This window comes from Xenopus laevis, chromosome 1S (assembly GCF_017654675.1).
Source record: "Xenopus laevis strain J_2021 chromosome 1S, Xenopus_laevis_v10.1, whole genome shotgun sequence".
Taxonomy (NCBI): Eukaryota; Metazoa; Chordata; class Amphibia; order Anura; family Pipidae; genus Xenopus; species Xenopus laevis.
This window is the reverse complement of record NC_054372.1, coordinates 84,853,388-84,872,356: the sequence shown is the minus strand read 5'-3', so window position 1 is coordinate 84,872,356 and position 18,969 is coordinate 84,853,388. Positions and strand designations below refer to the sequence as shown.

General features: G+C 35.6%; 1 protein-coding gene across 3 annotated transcripts in view; it reads left to right on the top strand.

Moving 5' to 3' along the window:
* The first annotated feature begins 4,534 nt into the window (after nt 1-4,534).
* slc20a2.S (solute carrier family 20 (phosphate transporter), member 2 S homeolog) overlaps nt 4,535-18,969 on the top strand; it is a 38,320-nt gene continuing 23,885 nt past the window's right edge. For 2 of the 3 annotated variants that reach the window (XM_018243545.2, XM_041579852.1), the window contains exon 1: nt 17,968-18,110. The gene's annotated coding sequence lies outside the window, so the exon portion shown is untranslated. Of the gene's footprint in view, nt 4,637-17,967; nt 18,111-18,969 lie in introns of those variants that run through there. The other variant, XM_041579851.1, reaches the window with a different exon arrangement.

Here is an 18,969-nt window from a genome sequence, read left to right as displayed (position 1 = left end):
TTTAATGAAAATAAACATTTAATGAATGTTGTAAAACAGAAATCTGGAAGGCAAAGAAAAGAAATGAATAGTGTATTGCGGCTGAGGCTAAGACTAACCCCAAAAAGTGATTGAGGTCATTGTCTGTAATTGATCAATCATGGTCGCAGACATTCGCAATGGTCTTTGCAAATGTTTTTTGTGCTAACAAAACATATTACATTACCAGCAAAAACTAGCAAATTGGACACTAAAAACCAAAGCAAGTTCAATTTTAAACATTGTACATATCCAAACAAATGTTATTTTCCGTATTATTATATGGATCTTCAGTATGGTGAAAAGAATATAAAAGAAAATTAAATATAAATTTATACTGAACCTTTAACTTTAATGCCTTTGCCATTTCCCTTACATGAAAATTATAGTTACTAAACATTCTTAGTTTTTACAACCAAACAGTAGTAAGTTCTTCCTTACTTGAGAGTGTCTCATGGTCTGGTTTGGGTACTTTGCATCACTTTTAAATAACCAAAAAAATGGCAAGTGAAAATCCTTACACAATTGTTGCCTGTAAAAGCCTCCATGTTCTTTTTCTGGCAACTGTCGCATATCATGAGCATGAGAACACTATGTTATCTAGCCTTAGTCTGCGAGGGATAGTTCTGGTCTGACCCTTCATTTCTATGTTACTTAAATCAGGGTATTTCAAGTGCTCTATGCTCTTAAAGAGATACTGACACCAGAAAATAATCTTTTTTTATATCTATAATAACATTGCCTTTGAATGTTATTTATAGTTTTGCCATAAAAGTATTTACCTGATGCTTTTACATTACCTTTCTTACCCCCATGTTCCTGAATGAGGGGGCTGCCATATTTGTACAACAGTAGTCCATTAGCATTAGAAACTCTGACAGGCTGAGAAGGGACAGTCAGGTTGGCAAAACAGTCAGGTTTAGGAATTTCAAGTAACAATTACTTACAAAAGCAGAATGATAAGTGAAAAATGATCAGCATGACCTATAGGTAACTTTTAATGTACATTAATATTTTGAAAATAATTTTTTTAGTGTCAGTATCACTTTAAGCTTACTTTTTTGTAAGTAGCAATAGAGGGAGCTGTAGTCATCTGTATTCCTTTACCTGACCTTTTGTGCCAAACAAAACATTCTTATGAGTAATACATTTTGATAATTATATTTGAGGCCTGAATACGTTCGGAAAATTTAATTTAATAAGAAAACCACATGTTCACATGTTGTTTTTAATACGTTTTCTTAGTTTAGTAGATTGCTTCGATATATTTACAACATATTTTCTTTTTATTACTTGATTCATAAAACTCAGCATAATAAGATTTCATAATTTATTATGCATGAGTTTATGGATATCACATCAGAAAAAATAACCATGGGCCATGCTGGTGATTCATATCAGACAACATTACATATTATGTCCCATTTTCTGTGCAGCTGGAATTGAAAGGTGAAGAGTGTTAGGTGTGGACTGAATGGTAAAAATAAAACAATAAATGACACTACAATACATCCTCCAAATACCTCCAGTTGTGCTAAGGTGCCATACCTCTGTAAGGTTGCTTTCACAGATGCAGGGATACATTCTGTAGCTTCAGCCCACATTTCCTTAACATAGGAAATTAAATGGCCCATAACCATTTTCAAAGTCTTTTGCAAGTATGTGTTATTTACCACATAATTCTATCTTCAGGGGTAAAGTGGCAACAAAGTTCCAATGCTTTCAAAATCGAATAAAAACAATATTGTCGCTGTCTTGTGGAAAGTTGTATTGAATCATTCTTGTATGACAAATCAAGTATGACATCTACTCGGCTCCAAACAAAACAACAGTATCTGAATCCAACTGCACAGAGTTACAGAGTGCACATGCCTCAATAGTCACCCACTGCAATTTCAGATTTAATCCTTGTCCAGTCCTATCATATAATATTAATAACACTTTAAATAGCAACATAAAGTAAAGAAGTACTGTCTAAATATAACTATTCATATTTCATACATTATTATACATTTCAATTGGATATTTGTATATATGTAATATAAATATACATATATAACATATGTAATGTAAGGTGTCCCAAACCAAGAACTAATTCCAAGGTTCTCGTCACGGTCCACTCTTCTGCCTATAGCAGCCTCCTTTGGCTTCGGGTGGAGCTGTCTGCTACTCAGATGCTGCCAGGTCTTTTTGTGGGAGAACCAGGCAGAGAGTTCCGGGCAAGCACAGGAAGCAGACATAAGCAGATAGGACATGGGAGCAGTCAGCGAGGCTTGAACAGGCAGGGTCAATACCAGACGGGCAATGCGGTACAAAGTCAGATAGCAGAAGCAAGGTCAGGGTCACAGGCCAGGGACAAAACCAAAATGGTGGCAAGGTACAAGATCGGAATCCAAAGAATAGTTAAAACCAGGCAGGGGTCAGTTTCAGGCAGCAGACAGACAGACAGGTCAGGGTCAGGCAAGGATCAAACCCAGAATATACAACTAGAATACACCCAGGAACTCAGGAAGGACCTTTACATTGGGCAACGAGAATCGAGAATACCCCAGCCTGTGTGAAACTGGAAGTAGTGCAGTCAGGAGCGGCGCAGACATGGATCAGGTGGCAGGTGCCTCCGATGTGTACTCGGCGGGCGTTCCCGCTGCCCCACTAGACCACCAGGTACTCTTACAATTACCAGATAGGTGCAGAGTTATAGGCAATGTCAACCAAAAAAAAAAAATTTTTTGCCCAATAAAAGAAAACATGATTCTAAGCAATTTTGCAATATACATCTATGGTTTAAATTATTTGTATGTTTATTGTTATTGAAACAGAGTTTGTTTGTTCCTTTCTATTCTCTGCCCTGATGGCTCAAACTGCAAATAACAATTGTTTTTTTTTACAAATACAGTGAAACCTCATTTTTAAATACCCTGATTTTAAGTTTCCCAGTATTTTACATGTTTTATTTATGGTCCCACCAATTTATAATGCATTTTAATGGGAGCATTTCCCTAATTTTAAGTAATGGTTTTCCAAATTTTACATAAAAATATTGTCCTGATGTTCCCAAAAGTTGCTGTTTGTCCTCTGTGACTGTATTATTAGTGAAATAAAGAGGTTTCAGGTTCTGTCTGTAAATAGTAACTTCAAATTAATCTGCCCTCATACAGTCCTGCACCAATCACTTATGTGACTGACAGAGAGGCCTTGATGTCTCTCAAAATGTAACATTAATACTACAATGCTTATCCATTGTTATTAACACAGTAAATATTGCATTTCAAAGTAAAACTAACTCCTGTGGTTATATCTTAGTACCTGAAGAAAAAGTTTCCTTGATTTTACATATTCCCAGATTTTACATATTTTTTTCTGGTCCCCTGAAAAATGTAAAAGGGGGGGTTCTACTGTAACTTTAAGGAGGCAATTTATAAAAACTAGATTTTTTCCCCATTATTTTTATAATAAAAATTCGACCAAACTCCTATCCATGATCTGGCTTAATTTACTAACAATTTGGATAGAAAATTGTCTGTGCTGGAAAAATTAAGAATAAATCATGCAACAATTTGAATCATGCAACTTTTTCAATTTGTCTCCCGAAAACTCTAATTATTCTGGTTAACGAAAGAAAAACTCAAATTCATTGGATTATCAAATGAAAAACCAGCACCAAACAGACCGAAACTTTCGACAATCATGAAGGCAAAAAACATATTCCAGTTGTTAAAGGGACTATCTCCCATTGACTTTTACATGACTTCGACAGGTTTTAGCTGGCGTATTTTCGGATTCAAATTTTTAGAGAATAATAAATCTCGAAAAATTGTTGGCTTTTTTCCCCTCTAAAAATTTTAATTTTTCCACTAATGCATGTATATTAGTAAGTTGCTTAGAATTATGTTATTTTTTGGCAAATTTTTATTTGTTGAAAAACCATTTTTGAAATTAGTGTGATTTTTTAAAATTATTTTGTAAGGCTTGTTTTGCCAAAAGAATAAACGTATCTTTTTGAATGGGGTTATGGGTTAAAAGAGGACAATAGGTGGTTATAAGCATTTATTTTACATACAGTAAATGTTTCTTTTATAAATATATTTACATGTATAGGATCTATTATTAACAAGGTACTGGATTATTACTACAGAAAAAAGGAAATTATTTTAAACATTTTAATTAATTGACTCTATGGTAGCTGGCCTTACCATAATTCTGAGCTTTCTGAATAACGAGATGTTGAATAATAGATCCTATAGCTGTAGTATGTTACCAAGCCATAATAATTGGTGATTATTCCAAATCTTATATGTTGTAGCAACTAACCACTGTTTTCTGTTTGAAGGCCTCTAGAAATGATTATACTTTGACTGACAGCAAAGGGTGTGGAACAGAAACTATTTTTCTACTCCCAGGGGGGGGGGGGGAGAGAAGATTTGGATAGGTAGCTGTCATAGCGATATTCCTTAGGATCCCTCCCCCCCTCCCCGTGTGAATATGTTATTTATGGTACTCTGCTTGAATGCCTTTGCATGGAAATAGTGCAGCAGCTGAAGAAGTAATGTGTGACTTCGAGTGCTGAAGGACTAATCTTCATATAAAAAAAGCAAATCATCAATTTCAGTTTCTGAAGGTATCATTCTCTTTATTTTTCTCATACAGAAAAATTATTATATTTTTTTCAGTTTTTATTGTCGCATGTTTCATACTATATAAGTTGTTTGACTAGCGTTTTAGCATTTAGGATTTCTATTTTTATTATGGGAATCGAACATTTGGCATTGGATGTAAAAATGCATAATAAAATACTTTTTCTAAGGATTATATATAATTCTTCTTATAAATGAGTGGATAAAACACTCATTTAAAATAAAGTGATAAAATACATGACAGTTAGACTGAACTTGTATGTCAGATCAAATAATAGTTTTAAAGCCTTTCCATGAGCTTGGATACAACTATCCTTGGATCCAATAAGACCACTTAATGACGGACCATCCGTGCTATTAAAATTCAATTTTGAATACATTTTTATTATGGGCACATTGCAGATCTTTGGGTGTTGTACTTCTAGCTGTAGCTGAAATTGTTTAGTTTGCACGGCATTAGACAATTTTATACATTTAGATATGACTTCTGTTTGTGGCATAGGAGTAGATGTATTTTACTGACATTTATTAAACATGCTATACAAATACACAGTAACATGGCAATTTCGATTGATAAAAAAAGAAACCCATTGAGTTCAACCTTTCCATCTAATTGAACTAGTTAACATTGTGCTAAAAGCTCATTAACACTGTATAGTCTCACTTTACAAAAAGGATATCAAACCCTTTTTTTGATGCTATCAAATTAATCTGCCAGTACACCCATTTCCGGAAAGGAATTCCACAACTTCACAGCTTTAAACTGTAAAAATGTTTTTTAAATATTAAGATGTAAACTCCTTTCATCTACGTATCCCCTCTAGTCAGCTGTAAGAACCTACTGGTGAATAAAGCATCAAAAAGTTTATTTTATGTTCCCCTTATTTATATTTGTGCATAGTTATCATATCCTCCCTTAAGCACCTCTTATCCAGCTTAAAGGGATACTGTCATGGGAAAAAAGATTTTTTTCAAAATGAATCAGTTAATAGTGCTGCTCCAGCAGAATTCTGCACTGAAATTCATTTCTCAAAAGAGAAAACAGATTTTTTTATATTCAATTTTGAAATCTGACATGGGGCTAGACATTTTGTCAATTTCCCAGCTGCCCCTGGTCATGTGACTTGTGCCTGCACTTTAGGAGAGAAATGCTTTCTGGCAGGCTGCTGTTTTTCCTTCTCAATGTAACTGAATGTGTCTCAGTGGGACATGGGTTTTTACTATTGAGTGCTGTTCTTAGATCTACCAGGCAGCTGTTATCTTGTGTTAGGGAGCTGTTATCTGGTTACCTTCCCATTGATCTTTTGTTTGGCTGCTGGGGGGGAAAGGGAGGGGGTGATATCACTCCAACTTGCAGTACAGCAGTAAAGAGTGATTGAAGTTTATCAGAGCACAAGTCACATGACTTGGGGCAGCTGGGAAATTGACAAAATGTCTAGCCCCATGTCAGATTTCAAAATTGAATATAAAAAAATCTGTTTGCTCTTTTGAGAAATGGATTTCAGTGCAGAATTCTGCTGGAGCAGCACTATTAACTGATTCATTTTGAAAAAAATCTTTTTTCCCATGACAGTATCCCTTTAAACATTCCTAATATACATAGAGAGCATGTTTCTTTTCGTCTCCCATTGCATTTTTAATTTGCTTTATAAGTAGCTGAAACTAAAATAGCCTCCAGGAGTTGCCTTCATAATTATTTTACAGTTGAAAGGGGCTCATGTATAATTTTCATGTGGCACACATCAAGTACCACAGCATACCATTCTCATCATATTTATGAAATTAGTGTTCAGATAAAACATAAATTACTAATACTGGAATGGGATATGTTATCCAAAATGCTCAGAAACTGGGGGCTTTCTGGATAACAAATCTTTCTGTAATTTGGATCTTCATTCTTTAAGTCTACTAAAAAATCATGTAAGCATTAAATAAACTCAACAGGCTGGTTTTGCTTCCAATAAGGATTAATTATATCTTAGTTTGGCTCAAGTACAAAGTGCTGTTTTATTATTAAAGGGAAAACACATTTTTAAAAATTTGGACAAAATGGAATCTATGGGAGACAGACTTTTCATAATTCTGAGCTTTCTGGTTAATGGGTTTCCAGATCCAATACCTGTAGTCACCAATAGTTCTAAAGCTCTAACTTATTCTGATTATTTCTAATCTAAGCCTTTTGGCTGCTGTCTATTGTGACTAAGTGGCAGATATATTAAGGGTCGAATTAAAAATTATAATTTTTTTTATGTTCAAAACTCTCATTCAAATTGTGAATTATCCAAACTCAATCCAAGTATTAATTCGAATTTCGAGATTTAACTATTCGCCACCTAAAACCTGCTGATTTCATGTATAAGTCAATGGGAGATACGCAGGCATCAATTTGGACATGTTACTAGCCTTACTGACATTCAAGTTTTTTTCAGAGAAAAAACTCGATTCGAGTTTAGTCAAATTCGATTCGAATTCAATTCAAGTTTTCGAGTCTGTAAAATTTATGCGAGTTTTAGATATTCAAATATATTCGAATTTAGTAGAGTTAAAAAAATGACATGAAATCGAAATTCGACCTTTAATAAATGTGCCTCCTGGTATGTCTGGTTGGACAGGAGATAATACATAGATATTCAGTTTTTAATTTGTGTAAAGTCCAGCATTTGGTGCCAGGCAGGATGATTCCAGATGGATAAAAATCTCTGTAGAAACCATTGTAATTTAAGATGGCCATGCACGCTAAGATCCCCTTGTTTGGTGAGGCTTCCAAACAAGTGGATCTTTATCCAATTATTGCCCAGAAATCAATCGAGCAGGACCTCCCAAAAGCCACATATACAGGCAAATAAGCTCTTGACTCTGAGGCCAAGCTGTAAGGTTAAAAGCATAACAGCTTCAATGGCAGTTGACAAAACATCCCCAAGGGGCAGATTTATCAAGAGTTGAATTTTGAGTTCATGGGAGTTTCTAAAAAATCCCATAAACTCAAAATTTGGTAAAAAACAACTAATCGAAATTTATTTAAAAAAATTTGATTGAATTTGATTTGAGCTTTTGCAACAAAAAAAAATCGATTTTCAAAAGTTCACCAAACAACTCCAAATTTATTGTACGATGCCCCCCCATAGGCTAAAACAGCAATTCAGCAGATTTTGTCATGAGCTTCCATATCACTTTGTAGCATATATGTCATTTTCTCATTGGCTGCTATATCTATAATTTTTGCTTTAAGCATAGACAAAGGAATGGTAGCCTTTTTCCAGTTGTGTCTTGCGGTCGTAAAGATATGCTGGGACAATCTGTGAGCTGAGTTGGAAAATCTATTAGGTTTTTTACCTAGAAGCATAATAGTTGGGTCTTTAGGGAAATCAGTATGCAATATTTTGGATATTAGTTGTTTTACATAATCCCAAAATTTAGAGACTTTTCTGCAATTCCACCATGTATGAAGCATTGATCCATTCTCTTGGCAACCTCTAAAACAGTATGGGTCACAAGATGGAAAAATCTTATGTAGTCTCCATGGTACTAGGTAAGTTCTATGCAATAGTTTGATTGATGTTTCTCTGTTTGATACACGTGCTTCCTATATTTGCTGTTAGACTGCATTGTGACCACTGTTTTGTTGAGTGTAGTTTGAAGATCTTGTTCCCATTGAAGCATATATTTATATTTAAAGTTCTCTAACGGTGAGCGATTTAGCAATTTATAGGTCAAGCTCAGTATAACAGGTGCCAGTTCTGCATGTCGGCAAATAGATTCCGTGAAAGAGTTGTTGGTGCATTTTTTGGCTTGTTTGTTAATATAGTGGATAAGTTGCGAAGCTCTAAAGAGTTCTTGTTGTGGAGGTTCGAATTTTTGAACCATATGGTGTAAAGTAAGTGGTTTGCCCTGCTGAACCAATGTGTCCAATGTACTCACTCCTTTGCCCAGTCACCAGGCGAATGCTCTTTTAGATGTCCCTGGGTTATTTATCACTGGGCTTAGGAGAGAAGGGAACGAGGCCAATTGATACTTCTTACGGTTTCTTTGCCAAAGATGCAACATCTCTATTGTGATTGGAGACAAATCTGTAAAGTTTTGTAAGGGAATTTTTGAAAGCCATAGAACTTGGTTAGTGAGATAGGGATATAGCAGGTCATTTTCAATTTGAACCAACAAAGGAGCTTCTGCCGCTGCATGTGTCGGAGCCCACTTGCCAATTCTAGCAGCTCTATAGTAGTTAGCTAAATTGGGCACGAAAGCCGTCCATTTGTTTTATGGAAATACATTACTTGCATTCGGTATCCGTGGTTTTTTATTTTTCTATATGAAGTTGCTGATGGCTGATTGCATCTTACAGATGTCCGAAATTGGTATAGAGATAGGTAAAGTTCTGAACAAGTACAAAATCTTTGGTAGTAGCACGATTTTTACACAATGTATTCTGCTAATCCATGAGATTCGGTGTTTGTCCCATATTAAGTGCAGATTTATCAAGGATCGAATTTCAAAGTGAAAAAACTTCGAAATTCGACCATCGAATAGGTGTAGTACGATAATCGAAGTTGAAGGTTTATTCCTTAAAATTAAAATCGTTCAATCGCACAGTGAAATCCTTCGAATCATTCGATATGTTCGATTTAATCATACGATTTTACAAAAAATCCTTCGCCTTCTTAAAACATTACCAATCGCTCAAATGGGTTATAGGAGGTTCCAGCATAGGCTAGACAACAATTCGGCAGGTTTAAGGTGGCGAAGTGTTGAAGTCAAAGTTTTTTAAAGAGACAGTACTTTGATTTTCGAATGGTCGAATTTGTGAAGTTTTTTCAATTTGAATCGAATTTTGGCCTATTTGATGGTCGAAGTACCCAAAAATTATTTCGAAATTCGAGGTTTTTGAATTTGAAAATTCGCTTTGACCCCTAGTAAATGGGCCCCTAAGAGTTTTTGTGCTAAAAGCTGCATTAATGGTGGATACTTAGTCTTATATAGTGTGGAGAGGGAGGCTGTTACTTTTACTCCAAGGTATTGTAAATATTAATTTCTAATAGAAAACCCAAAGTTCAGTTCAATCAATTTAATCAATGGCTTAGGTAAATTGCAGGGTAACATTTCCGACTTTTCCGGATTAATTTTCAAGCCAGATAATCTTGCAAAACTTGACAAAACATTTATCAAGTTGGGTAAGCATATAAGAGGGTTAGTCACATGCATAAGTAAATCATCAGCAAACAATGAAAGCTTATATTCTTTACCTCTAATAGAGAGGCCCTTAATATCTGTATTATCCCTAAGTGCTCTTGCTAAAGGTTCCATAGCTAATGCGAACAGAGCTGGGGAGAGTGGGCAGCCCTGACGTGTACCCCTTTGTATCTTCATAGTACCTACATTTTGGGTAGAAGGGAGATTCAGACGCGCTTGTGGGAAGTGATAGTATGCTTTTAACGTGTTGATCAGGGTAGCTCGTAGCCCAACTTCTTCTATGAGAGAGAACAGGTAATTCCAGCTAAGCGTATCGAAGGCTTTTTCAATATCTATCGCTAATAGGAAAGTTGGAATTTTATTTTTATTAGCGTATGCTAGATATTCAGGGCCTTCCTAATGTTATCTGGTGCTTGTCGAGTAGGGATAAAGCCTATCTGATCTTTATGAATAGTTGTCATTAAGACTCTATTTAATCTGTTTGCTAATATGGTGGCTAGTATCTTAATATCCAATTTAAGTAATGATATTGGCCTATAATTTTTAGGGTTTTGGACATCTCTATTGGTTTCAGGATTATTGTTATGTTGGCGTCATTCATTTCAGTAGGCAAAGATTTTCCACTTGTAATATGTTGAAAAAGTTTTTGAAGCTATGGAATAAGTTGACGGATAATTCTTTGTTCAAATTTGCTCAGTACATGATAAATTGAAATTCGATCTTCTTTTAAAGACTCAAATCGAATTTAAACTCCAAATTCGAATTTTCAATTTGACCCTTGAAAAATCTCTTCCTAAGTGTTCCCTATTTTATTTCAATCCCTATTGAATTCAAAAGCACTTGCTTGGACCACAAATGTATTTGGGGTGTTGATCTGAACTGCTAGTCAGTGATTTTATGTGATAGCGGAAAGTAATTGTTATTAAAACAAGTCCTTTTTCAGGCAGGCATTAAGTACAGATTTTACAATGTGCTGCTGGAGCCAATTTAGATAAGGTAAGGTGTTTAAGGGAACTCACATGCTGGTCTTTTCAGGTTGAGCAGAAGACAAATTGTATTCTGGGCAAAAAAACATTGTGCTTTGTGTCTTTTTTCCAACCCCCACACTCATACGCAGGCCAAGAAACATACCTGTGTGGAATTTTTTTGTTTTTAGATTATGTGATAGATCTTTCTTGTACATTGAAAACTATTTTTATACCATTATCCATCAGAAACTTTATTTATTTAGCGCTACTAACATGCCTCCTTTATAAATGGTTTGTAAAAAGGTTGGTGACAATGTTGGCTATGTTAGTTCAATATTTGTGCAAGTACCTATAGGTGGTTATCAGCTTATGTATGTAGTTTGTTTTGTGCATTTTCCACGTTTCTCTCAAATGTGAAACATATTTATACAGAAAATGAGGAATGCTACTTCAGTGCATGGCCTGATTATTTTATATTTTTAACGCCATTATGTTGCAAAATATAAGCTTTTTCCTTACATGGATGCAGAATGGGAAGAGTGTATGGAAAAGACTGTAGGAAAAAGAAAAAGGGGAATGTACGCTAGAATAAAATGATAAAACATGGAAAGGTATTGAATACAAAGAAGATACAATGGAAGAGTGCAGTATGGTTTCTGTATATTATTGTACTAAATGGTGCCTTCTATCTAATATATATCCTGCTCTAAGGCAGAAGGGCACAAGTAAACATTGTAATAGTGAATGTGCAGAACATACCATGTTAGTTAAAAAGTGATGGTAAATTCAGTAAGTGTCCTTTTTGCTTGAAACTCATTACAAAATTTGTGCTTTAAGAATGACGGAGAGATGTGGCCTATTATTTTGGAGACACAACCAAATCCAGCCTCTGTTCTAACATCAAAAGACAAAACTCACCTGCATGGAATCAATATGGTTGTGTTAAAAAGTATGCAGAATGCTACAGTGCTAAATTAGGCTAACAATACTATATATGTATCTTTGAGGCTGTATCTATTTATATTCCATTTCTCTTAACTTGATATTTGAAAACAAGATATTATTTAATTCCTGCTGACAGCCCCATTGTTGACTCCTGCAGAAGTTTATTTGAAATGAAACATAACAGTTCAGTTTGACCTAACCTTATTTAGACAATCAGTAGTTCATCACTCATTAACTATTTCTTTTGAGCAATGTACAAATCTTTCCTGTTAGGTAAAATCTAAACGTGGACTGATTATCATAACTATGGAGTGAGTTCTCAATTATAAGTGACGAATACATTCAAACTGATGCTTGCCTTTAGTTGCAATTGAGGTCAAGAACACTCTGCAGAACAAAGGAACAAAAGAGATAGAAGAACACAGCAGCAGCTTTTTAATACAAATAATAACATCACTGGAGTACACTGTGTGTGTTAAAGGAAATGTATGAGGTCTTATGAAAATGCACAATTTTACTTAAGGTGGACCTGTCACCCAGACAAAAAAATCTGTATAATAAAAGTCCTTTTCAAATTAAACATGAAATCCAACTTCTATTTTTTATTAAAGCGTGCATAGCTGTTGTTCACCTCATTTAAATATGCCTTAGACATAGAGGCAGCGCAGACGATTACTTTCACTTTCCATTCAACACTTCCTAGATGTCACTGCTCTCCCAACATTCCCCCGTGTTAACCATTTAATTGTGTAGCCCGGGCACAGGGATGGACATCGGGTCCCCCATTCTGGTGCACAAACAAGATTCTGAGATGATACAAGGCTTGCCTTAATAACAATGTCCACAAAATGTCTCCTGCCTGCTTGCTATAATTAGGAATTCCCAGACTGAAAGAAACAAGATTCAAAGAATGTATATAGTGTAATTAAAGTTAATTTTTCTTGACTAATGTGATAAAATAGGATTTTGAATAATTTTTTGGGTGACGGGTTCCCTTTAAATGTTTGTATTGCTCTTTGATTGGAATGAAGAGTTGTGCCATTTTTGGGTGCTACTTTAGAAAGACTGTCCAGCGCTAAATATCCTTGTAGCGCTTTATAAATACATACCTACATGGCCCACACTATTGGCATGGCATGCATTAAAGGGGTTGTTCACCTTTAAATTAACTTTTAGTATGATGCAGAGAGTGATATTCTGACACAATTTTCAATTGGTTTCCAATTTTATTATTTGTAGTTTTTGAGCTATATAGCTTTTTATTCAGAAGCTCTCTAGATTGCAATTTCAGCAATCTGGTTGCTGGGGTCCAAATTACTCTAGCAACCAAGGTTTGAATAAGAGACTAGAATAGGAATATAATAGGGCCTAAAAAAGACGAGTAATAAAAAGTAGCAATAATAATACATTTGTAGCCTTCTAGAGCATTTTTTTAGAAGGGGTCAGTGACACCTATTTGAAAGCTTAAGTTATAAGAAAAAGGCAAATAATTCAAAAACTATAGAAAATTAAGACCAACTGAATAGTTGCTACGAATTAGCCTTTCTATAACATACTAAAAGTCAACTTAAAGGAAAACTATACCCCCAAAACTAACACTTAAGCAACAGATAGTTCATATCATATTATGTGGCATATTAAAGAATCTTACCAAATTGGAATACCGTATATACTCGAGTATAAGCCGTCCCGAGTATAAACCGAGGTACCTAATTTTACCTCCAAAAACTGGGAAAGCTTATTGACTCGAGTATTAGCCTAGGGTGAGAAATGCAGCAGCTTCTGGTAAGTTTCAATCAAAAAATTGAGGGTTTCTGCTCCCTGGAGGGGCAGCCTCTTGTTTTTGGATGCCGGCGAATATTCTTGGAGACTATTCTTGGACGCCGGCGACTATTCTTGGACGCCGGCGACTATTCTTAGGCGCCGGCGACCGTTTTTGCGCTTGACCCGAGTATAAACCGAGGTAGAGTTTTTCAGCATATTTTGGGGGCTGAAAAACTCGGCTTATACTCGAGTATATACGGTATATATTTAAGTAAATATTGCCCTTTTACATCTCTTGCCTTGAGCCACCATTTCGTGATGGTCTGTGTGCTGCCTCAGAGATCACCTGACCAGAAATACTTCAACTCTAACTGTAACAGGAAGAAGTGTGGAAGCAAAAGACACAACTCTGTCTGTTAATTGGCTCATGTGACCTAACATGTATGGTTTGTTGGTATGTTTGTGAGTACAGTGAATCCTACGATCCCAGGGGGCGGCCCTTATTTTTTAAAATGGCAATTTTCTATTTATGATTACCCAATGGCACATACTACTAGAAAAGTATATTATTATGAAAATGGTTTATTTACATGAAGAAGGATTTTACATATGAGCTGTTTATGCAATATCTTTTTATAGAGACCTACATTGTTTGGGGGGTATAGTTTTCCTTTAAAGGTGTATTACCCCTTTACGAGTTAGTTTGTTGAAAAAAAAAAAAGTGTCAGAGACCCCATTAAAAGCTGGCCTTGTTTGGCTGGGTTCCCCAAACAAGAAATGTTTGTTTAAACATGAATATTTAAAATAGCAACACAATAGTTTAGGTTTCTGGATAAAAGGTTTTCAGAAAGTAGATGTGATATTCAGACTTCCCCCTCCCCCAAAGTTGATATTTCTGCTAAGGGAGGCCCTACAAATATCAAAGTACTTCATATGGAGCAAAATGTAATTGTTGGATTTATTTGTGGAAATTACAACGTTTGTCAAGGCTCTTCAGCAAGACACTTTATATTTGTGGGTATATACACACACACACAGATTTGGACTATGTGAGGTGCTTGCTCTGTATCTCACAAATGTTCACTGGTTAATAAACTGCACTTTTCCTCCAACATATCTTCCTAATAACAGACTAAAACTAACTGTATATTGATATTGTCCCAAAATTACTAAATTGTATGCATCACATATCATGCCTCTTTAATGTTATGTTCCATTGTTTAAGCACCACTTCACAGTTAAAAAAAAAAAGAAGGCTGACTGTAATTCAGATGCTCCTTTAAACCAATGACCTTTTGCCTAAATTTAGATGAGCAGCAACAGCAGCTTACTTCTCTTGGGAACAGGAGTTATAAGTTGCATTATACAGCTTGACTACCCAAAGTTATACAAAATTATAATATACAGAGAAATAAGTTGTTTTGTGGATTTCTGATGTGTAGCATTATCACTGCTGTAGTACTTCAACACCACCTGTTAACCAAGGGTTATTTAGACTAATATATTGATATCCACAAGTTGTTTTTGTATTTATGTCTTTGGCAGGGGCACTTCTGCAGTTTTTGCCACCTGAGGCGGCTTGTTGGATTCCGAAAAGTGTTTTAAAGGAATGACGATATAATGTAGTGTTGTGTGGCACTGGTAAGACTGGTGTGTTTGCTTCAGACAACTATATTTTATATTAACAATCTGCTTTGTAGCCATGGGGGCAGCCATTCAAGCACAGGATACACAGTAGATGACAGAGAAGTTCTGAACAATCCCATTGTATACTACAGAGTTTATCTGTTATCTGCTGTTTAAAGGGGTTGTTCACCTTCAAACAACTAGTTGTTTTTCAATAGATCACCAGAAATAACGACTTGTTTCCAATGACTTTCTATTTTCTATGTGTCACTGTTTTTCTAATACTGAAGTGTAAAGTGTAGTTTTTCACCTTCTAAAGCAGCTCTGGGAGGGGGGGTTGCCAACCCCCAAAACTGTTTTAAATTGATACATTTCTTATCTCTGTCCCTGCTGAGCAGAATCTCTGGGTTTCATTACAAGGCAGCTGTTAGAATTGATACAATAGTTGCTAATATACTCCAGATATGCTGCTGAGAAATGTATCAACTAAATGTTGCAAAATTGTAACAGTTCAGAGTCTGCGCCTGAATAACTGAGCTGCCAGACTGAAACACCAGACAGGGACATTAAACTTTAAACTTAGATTTTGGAAAAACAGTAAAAAATGTAATTGAAGAAAGTCTTTATTTCTGGGGAACAATCTGAAAAAACCCAAACTGAAAAAGGTGTTTGGAAGGTGAACAACCTGTGCCTTTTCTCCTTCTTCTTCTTTTCTCATTTGAATGGATGCCTTCATGGCTACAAAGCAGCTTGTTTATATAAACTATATTTGTGTTTCTAAAGCAAACACACCAGTTTTACCAGGCAGCAGTCAATTATATTTTCATTACCTTAAAGAGATACTGACACCAGAAATTGAACCTTTTTTTACATCTACGATAAAATTGACTTTGCATGCTTATTATAACAATTATAATAATACTTTGCCATAAAGTATTCACAGGATGCTTTTACATTATCTGTCTGATGTCCCATGTTCCTGTATGAGGGGGCGGTCATATTTGTGCAGCAGTAGGCTGGTAGCATTAAAAACTTAAACGGACAGTCAGGTTGGCAAAAGTCAGGTTTAGGAATTAACGATTACTTACAAAAACAAATCAAATCAGCATGAGGTATAGGTAACTTTTAATGTACATTCATATTTGAAAAAGTAGTTTTTTAGTGTCAGTATCACTTTAATTTTGTGTTTTTACGGTTTCTTAGTAACATATCCCCACAGTGCTGCTCTGTGCTCAGTAGTATTGCTGCTACCTTTCAATGTCAGCTAAAAAACTGACTACCTGTATAAGATTCACTTTGCTTCCTTTTCTTTTTGCCTTTACATGCTAATTTGCACCTCTGTGATGTTTATTTTTCTCACATCTCAAACTATGCAATTCTATAGATGCAATACAATAAGGGTGTGGCATCGATGAGTGGTCTAAGGATCGTGATAAGGATGAAAAGGGGTCCAAATGGTTAAATTGGTGAATAGTTTTGAAAAGAAATTAGAGATTCAGTTGGGAGAACATGAATTAATATAAGGATAATGTTTCATAGGGTTGCCTTTAGCACAGGAGAGTGCGTGGATCCAAGAAGCAGGGATTGCTGCTGAAATTGGGGAAACAAGGGTCTGAACTAGGGGGAAGGCAACAGAAGAGGTACCGTGCCTGGCGCCCTTCCACCTTTGCGCCCTAGGCACTTGCCTCTTCTGCCTACCTCTAGTTCCAGCAATGTACAGAAGTATCCCAAGCAGATGCTGTTTTCTACAGGACACACAATGTTGTAAAAAAAAAAAAAATCTGGCCCTAGGTTTTGCATAAAACACTGGGGCCCTCTTATGCCAGAGTAAATAATCCAACAAACCCTTTGTGAGGGCCCTTGTTTGGACAAAATACTGGCACTATCTGACACCACTGTGAATTAAATAGCCTGAAACCTAGATTACTGTTGGTATATTTCACCCATTATATTCACCTATATTAGCCCATATTTTCTCCCTAAATTGTGAATAATATTGCCCTAGTATTCACATAACAAGCTGACCCAAAACTCAAAATAACTAAGTCTGTTTATGGGTAAGCAGAGGTGTGGTCTAACTTCACCACGGAACTTCTTCACATGCCCTTTTGGGGACCAGAATTTTCTACAGAGCATCTGACAGTGAAACCTCAGAGTTAGGATCAGAGTAAATAAGAAGTAAAATATTATTTTTGTTCAATTACACCCAATCTTCTCCTAAATAAGACCCTTTTCTATCCCTGAATTGTGAAAAATCATGAATAATGTTGCCCTATGAAAAAAAAGAGCTAAAAAAACTCAAAATCACTTTGGTCATTTTCACCAATTGTCTTCGGCTAAATAAGTAATTGTCCCTAAAATGTGAAAAAGCTCAAGGCAGGAAAAATATCACTTCATTCGCCTTGTTCTCGTTAAACCCTTCCATTATTGTCAAGATTAGGAGAAGAGGTGCGAGGGATGGTTGGCAACAAAGAAAATGTCATTTTGTTTTGTTCCCTGCAACAAGTTGCAGCTTTGCTCGGAGACAAAAAAAAAACTTTTTTACTAACTGGCACAAGTATACGTCCTGGTGAGCAGAGAAATCAATGGATTACTACATTCTGGGCAATATAAGGAGTTAAGGCTCTCGTGACACAGAGCGTAACTGGGAAAAAAATGTTTTTCTCTGACAAACGTATGAGCTACAAGGAGACGAAAAAATGTGAATGGACACGCTTGTCCACCGCGTGTTGTCAGAAGGTTCTACTTGCGCTAGATCGGCCTCCTTGCTCGTCACTCCCACAAGGGAGGGGAGCGAGTAAATGCGCTTTTATACATATTGTGGCTCTACTGTCTCGCGAGAAGAGACTTGTGACGTCGGGATAAGCTGTCAGTCAGAAGCAAGGCTCTGGATAGCAAGGCGTCGTGGGACGATTAAGCAGAGACACGGGACTGCGGGTCTTGTTAAGAAAATCGTGCCAACTCTTGGGAGGTATGAATAATAATGATTTTAGTTACGTTTCTGATGTGGACATCTTTGTTTTAATGTTACATTACATGAATGCAAATCAACTGGTATATATGTCCTCCCCATATTAGGCACCACCACTAGGTGATTCCCGTATAACGTTGCAAGCCATCTTTATTGTTTTTACGTTTTAATTATTTATTTAAGCGTTGCAGTCTGAGAAATTTAAAATGGGGTTCACACAAAGATAATTATGTGTGTGTGTATATATATATATATATATATATATATATATATATATATATATATATTAGTGTGTATATTTAGTTTATACCTATTAATATATTAATAGTGATTTTAGTTATTTGCTATTGAAATTGATATTGCCTTCCCTGACATTCCTGTCCTGGTTACTACAGGTATAGGATCTGTTATCTGGTGTTTTCTAGATAATGTATTTAATTTCCATTTTGATTACCATACCTCTTCTAAAACTATTTAAACATTCAGTTAACCCAATAACATTTTGCCGCCAATATGGATTCTTGTATCATATTTGCCATCAAGTACAAGGCACTGTTTTATTACTACAGAGAAAAAGGAAAACATTTTAAAAACTATTTGCTTAAAATGAGTGCATGGGAAAATGGCCTTCCTGTAATTCAGAGCTTTCTGGAAAATGGGTTTTGTATGTAAATCTGTCTATACCTATATATAGTGCTGCAGAATGTTTGCTTTTTACAACAAAAATAATGCAATGCTTAGTAAAGCTTGGAATCTTGACTGTGAGATAGATGTTCTGTAATTCATAATGCTAAAAAAATAACAAACAACAGACAAACGGCTTTCAGTTACAATCTCTATCACTTTTATGAGCAATTTA